Genomic DNA, 14,455 nt, shown 5'->3' on the forward strand with positions numbered 1-14,455 from the left:
TTTATTTATTGATTGAATATTGCTGATTGTAAACAAGCAGTTCGTATGAATGCGGTCCCTTTGGTCCTTAACATTCCAGAAAAACTTGACAGAAATGAAAATAACTTTCCTGAAGTGAATACGCGCTATCTATGCAAGTGACTCTAAGATCAAAACGGCACTGGAAAAACAAATTCATAAAATTAAGTATCACTAATATTTACTTTTACAGTAAAATGATCAGGGCATTTAAACTATTTTTTAACTTGATTAATTATCAAAATTTCCAATTTCGTAATATCAACAGAATATTTTCAAGATAAATTTTTTTCCTCCCCTCGGTCGCTCCTATTTTTTATGCGCTTTTTTTGGTTTAATTTTCTATGGAAATTAAAAACAAAACCGATATCGTTATTAACGAACAGGTATGAGCTGCAACATGCCCCCAACAACAAAACGTGAAGAAGGGCTGAAAACTTTGATTTTCGTTTACAATAAATTGCTTATAATGAGAAATTAGATAATATTAGTTGCAAGAAAAAATATGTTACTATATCGTAGCAAGTGAACAGTTTCTTGACTCAAGAACTTATTTACTTGCTACACTTTAATTTTAAGCATTCAAATACTTTCTTTCTTGAGATGATTCACTCAAGAAAACATTGACAGTCAAGTAAACGATTTCAATAAATCCAGTAATTTTTTTCTCCTGTGTATAATGGTCTAAATGTTTCTGTAACATATGTAAAAAACACACATTAAAAAACTACCAAAACTATCTTTTAAATAAATATACAAAAACATTTAAGTTAAAAAAAACAATTGACTGAGTTAATTGTTGAAATACATTTTATAGAAAGTGTTGAATATCAGTGCTTGCATTATTTTTTTATAAATTAAAAGAGTTCTAGAAACCAACACAATTAAGGGCGGCCTTTAAGGGCGTAAAAGTTTCAATTATATACATTGATGCGTTTTATCGAGGCAAACTTTTCGAACTTTAAAGTGTGTTTTGGAGACTAATAGTTGAATTTAATTGATTCGAATTTTTATTTTTGATAAATATAAGTTATTTTAGAGCAGAATTAAAATATCGAACTACTTAAATTAAGCTGAGTGCTTTAGAAATGTATTTTGTTTTTAAAAATGTTGGTCTCGATAAAACGCATCAAGTATAGGTTATCGATATTATTTTGAGAAATATCAGTTTATATTTTCCATTTATAACCATGCTTTTTATCACTTTTTAAACTTAAAACTCAACGAAATTAATTCGATAACAGTATTATTTTTTCGTAAATCATTCAAAATCAATTTAATTTATTTATTATCATAATTTTTTTTTTTTAATTTCTCTCTTAACAAATCTCAGGAACGTTCTTCTTATGAATTTTTTATCAGTAAAATTTGTAAAGTTAACAAAAACACTAAAAGATTATTTTGTGTTCGTATTTTCTATTTAAATTAAGCGAATCCTCTCAGAGATTGAAAAAATAACACATTTTTCTTAAAATCGAACATTGCATTTTTAATTTTTCAAGAATTTTTACTTCGAAAACCAACCGTCTAGAGAAAAATCACAAGAATATTTTTTGCTTAAAACTGATCAATAATTTTTATTTTGAAAAAATTCCAAATTTTGTAGGTAGGTACTTTGCTTTCCCACTTGTTACATTTATAATGGGTTGTAACATGTTTCGGTCGGAACATATTTTCAAACTATGGTGCATACCTACTATAATTTTTGGATTTTATAATAATAATGGATTTCCACAAACTGAAGCTTTCTAGAAAATATTAAATAAAAAAAAGTATGATATTGCAATTTGACAATGTAAATTAACTCAGAATTAACTACAAATTTACTAAAATAGCGGCAGCTACGCGAAAAGCGTCAAGAAATTAGATTTTACATAAAAATCCCATCTATGTACTATTTCATACAATATTTTTAATGAAAAAAATTATTGTTATTTTGATTTTTTTCAGTTGTATTATGTTTCCTAAATGGTACCAAAACATAGCTGCTGAAAACATAAATTTTTATGCTTATCAAAGTTTTTATAAATTTTTGTTTTTTCAATAATCAATTATATTTTCATATTGGAAATCAATGAATTCCTGATAAGGTCTAATTCTAATCCTAAGAATGACTAATAATGGAGTACCATTTAGGAAATGGGTGATTACCATGTATAATTCCGGTTGTCAAAATAATACTGTTCGATCCATTTTAATAAACAACGTACATATTAATAATAATCGATTATAGGTACATTTATTACTCAGCAACGTATAGACAAATAAACACTTCATCGTTTAATTTCTAAAAAAAATTAAATCAGATTTTTCACGCATATCTTGTATGTATGTATATTTGTAAATTTCTTTGTCACCTCGTATCTTCCAAACGGCTCGATGGATTTCGACAATAAGGGTACCGTTATATTCACCTTAGAAACGAAAGAACGGAAATAGTCATACGTTAATATAAAAAAAAATTAACCAAACGCCTATCGAGTATGGTATCAAAATAAGGTAATTCAAAGGGAATTACAAAAATATATATAAGTTATACGTTTGAATTTAATTAGGAATAATAAATTGGCTTAAAGCTTTTAATATAGTTTAATAAAAGGGTTATTTTGGTGCAGGGTCACTAAAAAGTCTAAAATAAAATAAATAAATAAATAAAAAACCGGACCGTAGTAAATAAAATCTAAAAAGAAAAAAAAATGCCCAGTAGTTTATATAGCGACTTTAACAGTCGGGGCCCATTAGTATCTAGATCGGCTCAAATTTGTTTGGCCAATGATTGGTCCCGACTATTAAAGTCGCTATATAAACTACTGAGCTAGTTTCTTTCTTTTCAGTTTTTATTTTACTCAGTCGGATTTTTTATTTTTGTTATTATTTATTTTATTATATTAAGCAGTACGGTTATCGCTGTTATCCCCTATAATAAACTCTTACATAAACTAGACAAAGTTAACTAGAATTTTAATTTCAGATATCATGCCCCATCCACTTTCAATGATATACAATAAATCACTTCAAAACCAAAAATGTTTCTAAAATATAGAATTTAAATAACTGCACAAAATTGGCATATTTCATGTCATATAATATATACTAAAGCTTCTAAACATACAAGGTAGTTAAACAGTTGGTACTAAAACAAATAGAAGAAACAGCGGTTTATTTAAAAAGAACCCACTATCGTACACACACATACACACACATACAAGAAAGTGCGGACAGAGTGTTTAGTAGCGAAAAACGTAAGTAAAGTAGTTGGAAGTTTATTATACAATTTTTTTTCTCTTCATTTATATAGAAATAAAAAAAATTGTATATTATGGAACTAAGGAAGTTATTACAATTTACATTTATTTATTACAATATATGTTTGTGTATGTAATTCTTGTAATAATATAAAAGCAAAAATAAAATAATCCTACTGGCTAGTGTGTACTCTCGAATTGTATGTTGTTCATGTTTTCAATTTCATATATATAAACTACTATTTTGCGTAGAGCAAAACCATACAAAAAAATTGCTGCAAAGTGTTCTACAAAAGTTTATTATCTTACGATTTATTAAAATTTCAAAGAACATTCAAGATTTTGAAATTTCAGACAGAAGAAAACCTTCTTTGATAGCACTTAAAATTAAATCATAACTTCTAGTTTCTTGAAAAATTTTTATTTTAATCAAGCCAAAGTTCTGTAAAATCACCAGTTTTGGTGAATATTTCGTATTCTCCCTCTAAAAATAGTCACTTCGGTTGAATAATATAAAATTTTGCAAGAATATTAAATGATGACGACAGTACATTAAAATATCATAATACAAAATAACGGAATTCGAAAATAAGATACGAATTAAAATTGCAAGGTAATGGTGGAAATGACGGGAAGATTTGTATTCATTGAATATAAGTTTTAAGCATTAAATTTAAAATCTGTATTTATTTTTCAAAAAAAAAAACTACGGCTTCATTTTAATGTGGGCTAGCTAAAAAAAATAGTATAATTTATAATTTATAATTTTAAAAAACTGAGAAATTTTAATTGAAATGTTTGTCAACCCTATACCTTAATTCGTTAAAGCGTAACCATTTCCGTACTAATTAATAGCATGAAGGAGGTGTACTCAGCTTCTCAAAATAATTGAAGAACTGATTAACTGCAGAACAGATGGTAAAACACATATTTGGTATTACAATGGGCCTTATTGCTTAAGTGTATCTCTCGTGGACAGTCAATTTTGATGTTCAAAAGCTTGCAGAGCTCTTTACATGCATTATCACAAGTCTTTTTAATATTAAATTTTATCTTTAGAATTAAAATTATTATTTTGTTAAAAGTAGTTCTCTTTTTAAGAACTTTAATCCACTTCTAGGTTGTATAAATCTCTAAAATAAAATAACGTTCAAAGATCTTTGTCGATTTGAATAAACCAAATACATTTTAAGGTAAAGCTCTAGACCTCTGCGAAATTTTTTAATATATAATTTAGCTGCTGTTCAAAGAAAGGTTATTATTTATTTTTAAAAAAGGAACTTTTTGTTCTCAAAAAGTCTTTGAAGAGAAAGGAAGAACTTTTTTAATAAACGAAAAAATTAGTTACGAATTAGATTGACCGCCATGCAAATCAGATAAAACTGGACAGCTTCAACTACGCACAAACTTCAACTCAATTATGGAATTATATTTCACATTGTAGTTTATGCCCCGGCATTTTGTAAATAAATGGAAATATAGTAAGTAGCCCAAAATTTTATTTTCCTGACTCGACTACAATAGTTTATTTATTTATAATTTTTTTTATAATAAAAAATTTGAATAATAAACTAAAAAAAAAAAAACGAATGAACAAGAAAACGGGGGCTGCTGGTTACTGTTGTTTGTAAAAAAATAAAAATAGTTATTTCTCTTTAGTTGTATTTATACATTTATATAAATGTATATATGGGTATTTTATAATACGTATATTCGTTTTTATGCCGACTGTTTTGCATAAACTTCAAACTGTCATTGTGGAATTGTGAGGCGGTTTATGCGTTCTGTTCTGTTACATACTGTAAGCGAGCAGCGGCCACCATACAACTACTAAACAACATATACAGATATAATATAATATACACTGGACACAGTGGACGGGACGTTTTATAAAGGTACCAACAAAAGAAACCTCTCTTATAATGCCTGCCTGTCTGTCTGAATTGTATGTGTCCAATATCTTATCCCATGGACGACACAACAACAACTGGACCAATATATGGATGATGATAATAGTTAGCAGGGACTTGTATGTATGCGTGTGTTTTTAATACATAAGCAGCTCGTAATGGATATGAGCTTTATAGGAAAGGCCAATGTCTGTTAAAGTTAATCATTGTATAAATAATTGACTGACAAAGCTTACAGAATGAGAAGAACTGTATGGAAATTTTTTACTCTTTTCTTGAATTGAAGATGTTAAAAGTAAAAAGAAAATCAAGTTGATATTGTCGCTTTTCGAAGCAGAAGAACGAAGATTGACAGCAGTGAGACAAAAATATTAGAGTTATAAGAACCTACTCCTCATTGCCACAAGAGTTGTCATATTACACTATACTGTGAGATCAATCTCCTAAAATGATTATTAATACAGCGAAAAATTGTCGATAGTGGAAAAGTTGGGAAACACCACCTATTTTAATGAAACTTTTTGTAACTTGTTTATAGGACCCCTAGGAATATTCAACCAACTTAACCTAGTCATAGAGGGATATATGTCGCTGAATACGATGTCGATGTCAGAATACACAGATTCAGAAATACCTAATTTGACAATTACAGAATTATTACAGAAGTTTTAGTAGTTTCTAGAGATGTTTAGAACAAATATTTCTGACGTGACAGAATCCGTTTAATCTGACATCAGATTCGTAATCAGCGACCAAAAGTATCCCCTAAAGCACAGTTTGGATGATAAATACTTGCCTTTTTTGTGGAAATTCTTGCCCAAAAATGACACTATTTGCGAAAGACGTGACAAAATCTGTGTAATCTGACATGGAATTCGTAATCATCCTATATCCCCCTATGACCAGGTTATGTTGACTGAATTTTCCTTGAGGTCCTATAAACACGGTACAAAAAGTTTCATTAAAATCTTTGCTGTTTCCCAACTTTTCCATGCATCCCGGCTTATTAACTGTATTATATCAGAAATGGGAACTATCGCGGGAAATATGATTAAAAAGAATATATAGCAGAACATACTATTTTGTCCATGTCGATATACAAAATCGATGCTCAGCAAATAATAGAGCGAATAATGGATTTGATTAGAAGCTTGAAAAAATGTAAGGCGAATGTCTAAGAGAAATAAATGGGTTGTTTTTAGTATCAGGTCGGGGTTACTTAGAAGGATACAAACTTCTTATTTTAACAGTTTGTTAACTTCTTAGTGAAATTATTTTCATCAAACATTATTTTCTAGTGAATTAAATAAGAATGCATTTTAGGGCTATTTTATGCAAGTATACAATGAAAAAGAACTGTATAACATCAAATTCTAGGTGTCGACTAAATAAACAGGGGTGTGCCAGGAGTAACAGACGCTCTTGTTGCATCAGGTAAAAAATAAAATGACGAAAATTCCTCTTCCATTTTTTGATCCGATGTACGGAATTCCGCCCATTCCTACCCGGGAATCGAACCCATTAACTTAGGCCGACCCCGAACGGAACTGGTTACGCCTTAACCAAGTGAGCTACAAGTGTTGACTTCTCGGTATTTTACAATTAGTATTTTTTTTTAATAATTCTTATTCTTAGCGAACTAAACTTATTTAGAACATGACGCGAATTATTTTGAACATGACGCTCATGGCTTTAAAACAATTCTGTAGGTACACAGCAAAGCCTTTGGATACTTATATTATCGAAAATATTAATATACCCTCAGATATTAGAATAATAGTCTAAACTTCCGATATGTAAACAAAATCTTTCTATCAGAAAAGTAATACGTTCGTTACCTACCTACCTAACTAACGGCAAAACATTTTATCTCTGGAGAAGTGGAGATACCGCGTTGCTCTCAGTACATGTTGCAATAGTGAGCATTTATATTATTTTTTGAAAACACGTAAGATATAGCCACATTTTAAGATTGTGGAGACATTACTTCTTTCATACCAATACCTACAATACATATATGTATACAGATTACAGTCATATGGATATGAGATTTATAAAAGTTAGGTACTTCTTCAATGTTCGTTGGTAGTAGCTCTCAACAATAAATGTATTTATACTTTTCTACTTCTGTTCATGTAATATAAAAATTACTATACATACAGTAAGGCTCACTTGTGTTTTCTTTGATAAACAAACACAGCTGCCTTAATAGTACAAGATCCGAATTAAGGTCGACCTTCACCCATCTGTTTACCGAATGAAAGTTATTTTTTATGAAATGTAAAATATTTACAAATATCCCTGTTGTGGGTTGCCCTAAAAAATATGGTCCAGACAACTTTTAATAAAAATATCATAACTTGGAAAGCTTATAAACTTTATTTTTTGACTGATATTTTGTGGACAATCATATATCACCGTATTTGCAATAAAATTATCTTTATTTATATATGTGAGGCAATGAATTAACAGATGAACGTAATTACTATTCACAACTTGTATAAATGCGAAAATAGTGAACGAAAAGAGGCAGACAGCATAGCTGCTGCATATTCTTTATGGCATTTACTTTCGAGTAGATCAATATTCGTTAGATATGTAAGTCAGGGAAAAATTTCAAAAAATTTTACTCTTGATATTTTCACTAAAAGTAGTCTTGACCACATTTTTTTAGGCAACCCATTGCAGGGATATTTGTTAACATTTTATATTTCATAAAAAATAACTTTCATTCGGTAAACAGATGGGTGAAGGTCGATCCTAATTGGGATCTTAGACTATAACTTTGGGCTTATAACCTACTAGAATACCAATTCATAAGTTCCAGTTTAATGTTGTTAAACAGATTTATGTATTGTACATATATGTTTTTCTTGAATTAATACGGTTACATGAATTCTTCAATTTCTTTTACACTACTATTTCTACAATTATTGGAATTTGCATTGCATCCAACTTCATCATGGCTACCTCCCAAAAAATCAGTTTGATTTTTCGATTTTTATATCCATTATATATGAAATATATATGTCAAGGTATACTAATTTTAGTCCAAAGTTTGTAAGGCTTAGAAATATTGATGATACGAACAAAAGTGGCTTTGAGTTCGCACATGAGCAACAAAGGTTAATTGGGTCTTGAGTCCGTAGGATCCCTCTTGTAAACCGTTAGAAATAGAACAAAAGTTTAAATATAAAAAATCTTTCTTAAAAACTTTTGTTTGAAACATTTCTTCGGAAAAATCACTGTTTAGGGTGCAAATTACGACAAAACTTATGATAGAAAGGGAGTTGAAAATTTAAAGGTTACTTCAACTAGTGTTCTTGTCGAAAAAACAACAAAAATTCTAGAAAATACTTCGAAATTTTTGAAAATCAAATACATTGTGTTGGTTTTTTAAACTCTTCTAATTAATAAAAAAAACAATGCAAGCACTGACATTCAACACTTTCTATACAGGGTATTTCAACAATTAACTCAGTCAATTATTTGTTTTTTACAATATAACTGTTTACGTAATATTATATGTATTAAACAATTTTAGCTATGTTTTCCGAAGTTAATTTGCAAATGTTTGCTGAAGTTAATCTGCCAGTAAACATCGTACGTAATAATAATTATTTGTTACTCTATGCTTAAAATTCTGTTACTGAAACACACCCCCTAGCCTACTAAACTTACGTAAGCAGTTGACTGGCAAGTTAATTGAACTTATTCAAATCAATAAATGAACTGCAGTATTAACTTTTGGATAAAAACCTTTTTTAACCCCCGAACTAAAAAAAGGTGTTATAAGTTTGACCGTTATGTGTGTGTGTCTGTCTGTCTGTCATTTTGTCTGTCTATCTGTGGCATCGTAGCACCCAGCCTGAACTGATTTTGAGTTTTTTGATTTTGTTTAAAGGTATTTTATTGGAGTGTTCTTAGATACGTCTCAAATGCGAGTTTAGGGCTCTGTACCCGAAAAATTTGTCGGGGGTTTTTAAAATTTTGTAAATTTCACTTGTTATTACTCAAGTTGATAGCTCCAAGAATTAAAAAGTATACGGTTTATACAATCATCAAACATAAATGGTGGAAGCGTAAGGAAATACTAAAATTAAGATTACTCATTAGCCATAACAATCCTGATTACTAACATGAAAACGAAATATTCTTTCATGGAGAGGAATTTTACGTAAAAAGGGAGTTTTTTCATACAGAAGCACCTGAGATATGACATGTTGTACATGTTGTTAGCATGGAAATTATGATGTAATATATATATATATATATATATATATATATATATATATATATATATATATATTTACTCTTTTAGATAAAAAAAAGTAAACAGAGAAAATTTACAAGTATTGCCGCAAAGATTGGAATTGAATTAAGCACAATTCATTTAAAATTCCTTTTATTTTAGTATTAAAAATATTATGCTTCTGCAATTTTACAAGTGAAAATAATATACAAGGGAAGGGTCACTTTCTCTAATCCGTTCATAATCTTATACATTCAAAAATTAAGGGTTCCAGTAGGTTTTAGGACCTTGCTTTGTGGCTCCATGAATTGTCTACAAAATGTTTTTGGAGTGACTAGATAGATGAAAATTAGATAGATAGATGAAAATAGATAAATTAATTATCATTGAAAACCGCATATTATCTGAAAATTATAAAAATGGAGATTATAATTATCTATGCTTTGCTTAAATCAATAAACAAATTTGCACACAAAAACTGTTAAACATAAAAAAAACTTTTAACAAAAAGAAAACCGACTTTTTTTTATTTTGTGATTTGTTAGTGAATCTAAAGTACATTAACTAATTTGTTACTAAAAAAAGAATCATCGAAATCAGTTGGCGTGATATTGAATTATTCGTCCTCTAGTCGTGCATACTTTATGCAAATTTAAGACTTTTATGGTTTTCTCTTGGATGCCGTTGTCAGAATTATACCAAAATAATGAGACCACACACGAAGCACCAGCTTTCAAACATATAAAGAGTCATCAAAATCGGTTCACCCAGTCAATAGTTCTGAGGTAACACACATAAAAAAAAATACAGTCGAATTGATAACCTCCTCCTATTTTGTTTGAAGTCGGTAAAAAAATACAGTGAACTTGAAAAACTCCGTTAGAGTATAAATTTTTCGCCTGTAAAACGGCTACGTTAAAAGAAACTAAGAAAATCAACCTAAAAATTACTATGGAGTATATTAAAATCATATTTCGTACATTCTTAATACACCATTCGTTCCAAATCATATTTAATTATAAAATCATTGAAGTGCTTGATAAATTAATGATGAAAGTTTCAATTAAAACCAGTCCATGCAAATTCAATAAATTACAAAAAAAAAACATTATGAAAGCGTGACATCCTGTTAGAATGTCCATATGTACAACATGTAAGCATTAAAAAAAAAAGTTGCTAAAGCTGAAGATGCCAACCAAAATATATGTTTTTGTGTATTCATATAAATTAAAGCTGTTTCAATTTATTTCACATTTACGGACAGATTTCTTGAGTAAAAAAAAAATTTTTGTTTTTTTGTTTTATTTAAACAATATCGTACTTTGTCTTTGTCTTACATTATTGTAATATCAAATAAATTTTAATATGCATTTCATATAATGTATAAGGTAATGTGATGTACCTCGAACCATTCTTAGTTTCTTGCAGAAATCGCTGCTTATATTGATAATTGTGTTTAAAAAAAACGCACCGTCGCACACCTTGGATCAAACATCATACTGTGCAATTAATCTTAGAAAAGAATAAAATAAGTGACAAAAAATCAGTCTCATTTTCCACGAGTCAATGGCATACATATTAAAGCCGTTATTGAAGAATGCCCAGAGAAGGGAACGCTTTTAAGAAAAACTTGTAGCGTTTTCAATTTGCTAATTACATATATTGTTTCAATTCACATACTTTTCAAGGAAGGATCGATGTTTATTTGATTAACCTGACCAGGATTTTCAGGTATAACAATTTCCATATTTGAATATAAACTATACGTACATTTATTTGCGCTTCCACCATATTATACTGCATTTTTGATAAATAAATAATTTAAACTAAAAAACACAAAATAAATAATAGTTTAAAAAAAACTAAAAAACACGCTTTTATAACTCTATCTGAACTAAAAGGTAGAAAATAACATCTTTAAATCCAAAAAAATCATATTATCGTAAAAAAGTGGGGTGCTTTTTAAGATATTTTATAATGACTTTACTTTTACCAATATCTGTCTATAAAATATTTACAATAATTGAAATTTAGCACTCCACGCTTTTTAGTTACAAAAGCGTGTTTTTTTGTTTTTTTAAACTATTATTTTTGGTATTAAAAACAGAAATTTTTCAAAATTAGTGTTTAATAAGATTAGAATCGTAAATAGCTCTGAAAATATTAAACTTATAAATAACATAAATAAACAAAATTTAATACTATTGATTATTTATATTTTTTTATAAAATTATGCATCCAAATTTAAACGTCAAAGTCTTTCGAGTATTACTGATGTTTTTTTATGGTTGATGTAACATCTAATTTAACACAGTTCATATTCCCTGTTGTTCTAAAAATTTCAATAGGAAATGCTTATTTTTCTATGCCTGTATCTACATTTTGACTGGTTTATGTAGTCATTTACTGTCTGCATTCGATTTCATAAATGATGTCAAAGCATTGTAAAGCAATACAGGATGTTTTACATATATTGAGTTTTCAATTTGCTAATCACATATGTTGTTTCATACAAATGATCTGTAAAGATTTCATATGGAAGAGAGCGCCGTCAAGTACAATCGATGGATGTGTTCACAGTAAATTTCAATCCTGAAAATTACAAATCTTGCGGCATGGTCAATCACATGTTTTTCTCGATACCTAGCTGTTCAATATTTAATATTTATAAAGTGTAGGAAGAATAGTGAAATCAACAAAGTCTATATTTCAAAAAATTCCTTTAAGGATGTATGAGCACGGTAGTGGAGCACAAATTTAAAAAATTGAAATTTTCAATTCTGATTATGAATTGGTTTATCTTGACGATATAAGGCGAAAATTGAAAATTTTGTTTAGTTAGTCAGCTTTCGATATTTAGTATACCAAGGTATCGAAAAATTTTTTTCTTATTTTTCGTCTACAGTCATAAAGATATGCTAGAATTCGGATCATCAACAAAGTTGAAAATAATATAAAAATAATTTCAACCCTAAATCTATCCTGCTCGTACATCCCTTATATGGACGGAGACACTTGATTTTTTTTTCTATGTCATTGCTAATACGTTTACTTTCTATTAAAAAGTTTATTTTTAATGTTTTTCATTCGTTCCAAGTGAAAATTATCAAAAATCTTCAAAATATGTCGTTTTTTGAGATTTTTGAGAGCGATGTATTTTATATCGATTTTTAATGATATTTTTCTTAAAAATTTGCATGGATACTTAATCTAAAATTTTAACCACATATTCTTTGAGTAAAAGTCTACCTATAAAAAAATTTTGGGCCTTTAAATCAATTATTGTTGCCATGCTCATACATCTTTAAAAAGAACATAGATGTAAATTTCGATATCAGGTATTACACTCGCCCCTATATATATTCTTATTATTGTGACTATTTTATCTTATGGCTATGTTATATGTAGTAGGAGTTATATTAGATCTTAATCAATCTTATAAACTAAAAAATAAACACCCATAGTTCGATAAATAAACAAAATTTTTTTATATATATAAAACACGTGTCTGAAATTGTGCAAATTTAACGGCAAATTTTATAAACATAGATTTTTATTATTTCCCGTTATTTTTAATTTATATTTGAAAATGATTGACAAAAACGTGTTTAATTTTCAAACATGCAGTTTTTCAAAACTTCTAGCAATTAATTTAATATTAATAGATCTTTGTCAGTATCATCAGGACTAACGTAATGTTTCATATATAATTATTTAGAATGGAATTCTATATAAAATTATCTAGAATGGATCGTTTCATATAAAATTATTTAGAATGGAATGGATTTCCCATTGCTTTCATTTTTATCTTCCATAAAACTGTTTCCATAACTGTTGAAAAACATTTTAAGTAACCCTAAAAAGGTTCAGGCATTACCAAAAATAATAAAAACTGAGCCTATCATATCCATTTTATACATATTCATGTACAGGTGATGGAAAGGAAATGGTTATTTTCTATTTTTATATAGTTGCTTAAGACCTTGGACATAATGTGAGAGGGATTCGGGACAAAAGGTTTCCTTTTTTCGACGGGGGTTTGTTTGAGTACCTATATCTTCGCAAAATGGTATATAAATCAATAGTTTAAAAAAATGTTTTTGATTCTGTTTTTTTTAAATATTACAACATTTTTAAAACATTTTACATTTAAAGTTTATAGTTTACATTTAAATAAACGTCTTCTTGTTTTATTTTAATCTTAAGTTTGTTATTTGGATATTATAGTTTTTCAAAGCAGTAATCTTTTGCATAAAATAGTACCTACTATAACAAAAGTCAAATAAAATGTTCCGAAATCGAAACACTCTGTCCATTTTAATAAGAGTTGGTTATTTTTTTAATTATATTTTAAATATTGCTCATTACAAATTTTCAAATTGCAAAACTATAAAATAATTAAGTTAACCAAGCTATCACTTCATGCAAACAACGTGAACTTTTGGTGGAATATAGAGTTTTGTTAATCAAATCCAATTTAAAAAAAATGTATACTTGGCAAACAAAAAATTGAGCTTGATTGCAAATATCTCAAAAACATTTGAAATTTAAAAAAATTGTATGAAAATTTAAATTAAATTATTTTTATCAGCAATCTTAAAAACAGTCCTCATTATGCACAAATTAAAGCTTATTGTGTTTTTAATCATGTTTAACGATATTTGAGAAGATAACGATAGAATTATTTTTTAATCATATGCAAATATTTGTATATAATGACAAGTAAAATTCAACACGCTAACATGAAAATTGAATTCAATTTCATTCCCGTTCGATAATCGTCTTAAACATATTTAGACAATTCATTTTCTTAAAATCGATCATTCAACTCTTTTTTATTTAATTTTAAAAACTTCAATTTGTTTGAGCAGAAATGGCTCAAAATGTTGAGTTCAAGTTGGGAATGTAAGCTTTTTCTTATTGAGCTTTACTCATCAAACTGTCCGCTTATAAACCATAATGTTTGTGGTGGCGCAAAGGAGAATATTAGGAGCCTCTTCTGATGACAATCGTATAGATTTTCAATAAAA

Source organism: Chrysoperla carnea, chromosome 1, assembly GCF_905475395.1.
Source record: "Chrysoperla carnea chromosome 1, inChrCarn1.1, whole genome shotgun sequence".
In the NCBI taxonomy this organism is placed as follows: Eukaryota; Metazoa; Arthropoda; class Insecta; order Neuroptera; family Chrysopidae; genus Chrysoperla; species Chrysoperla carnea.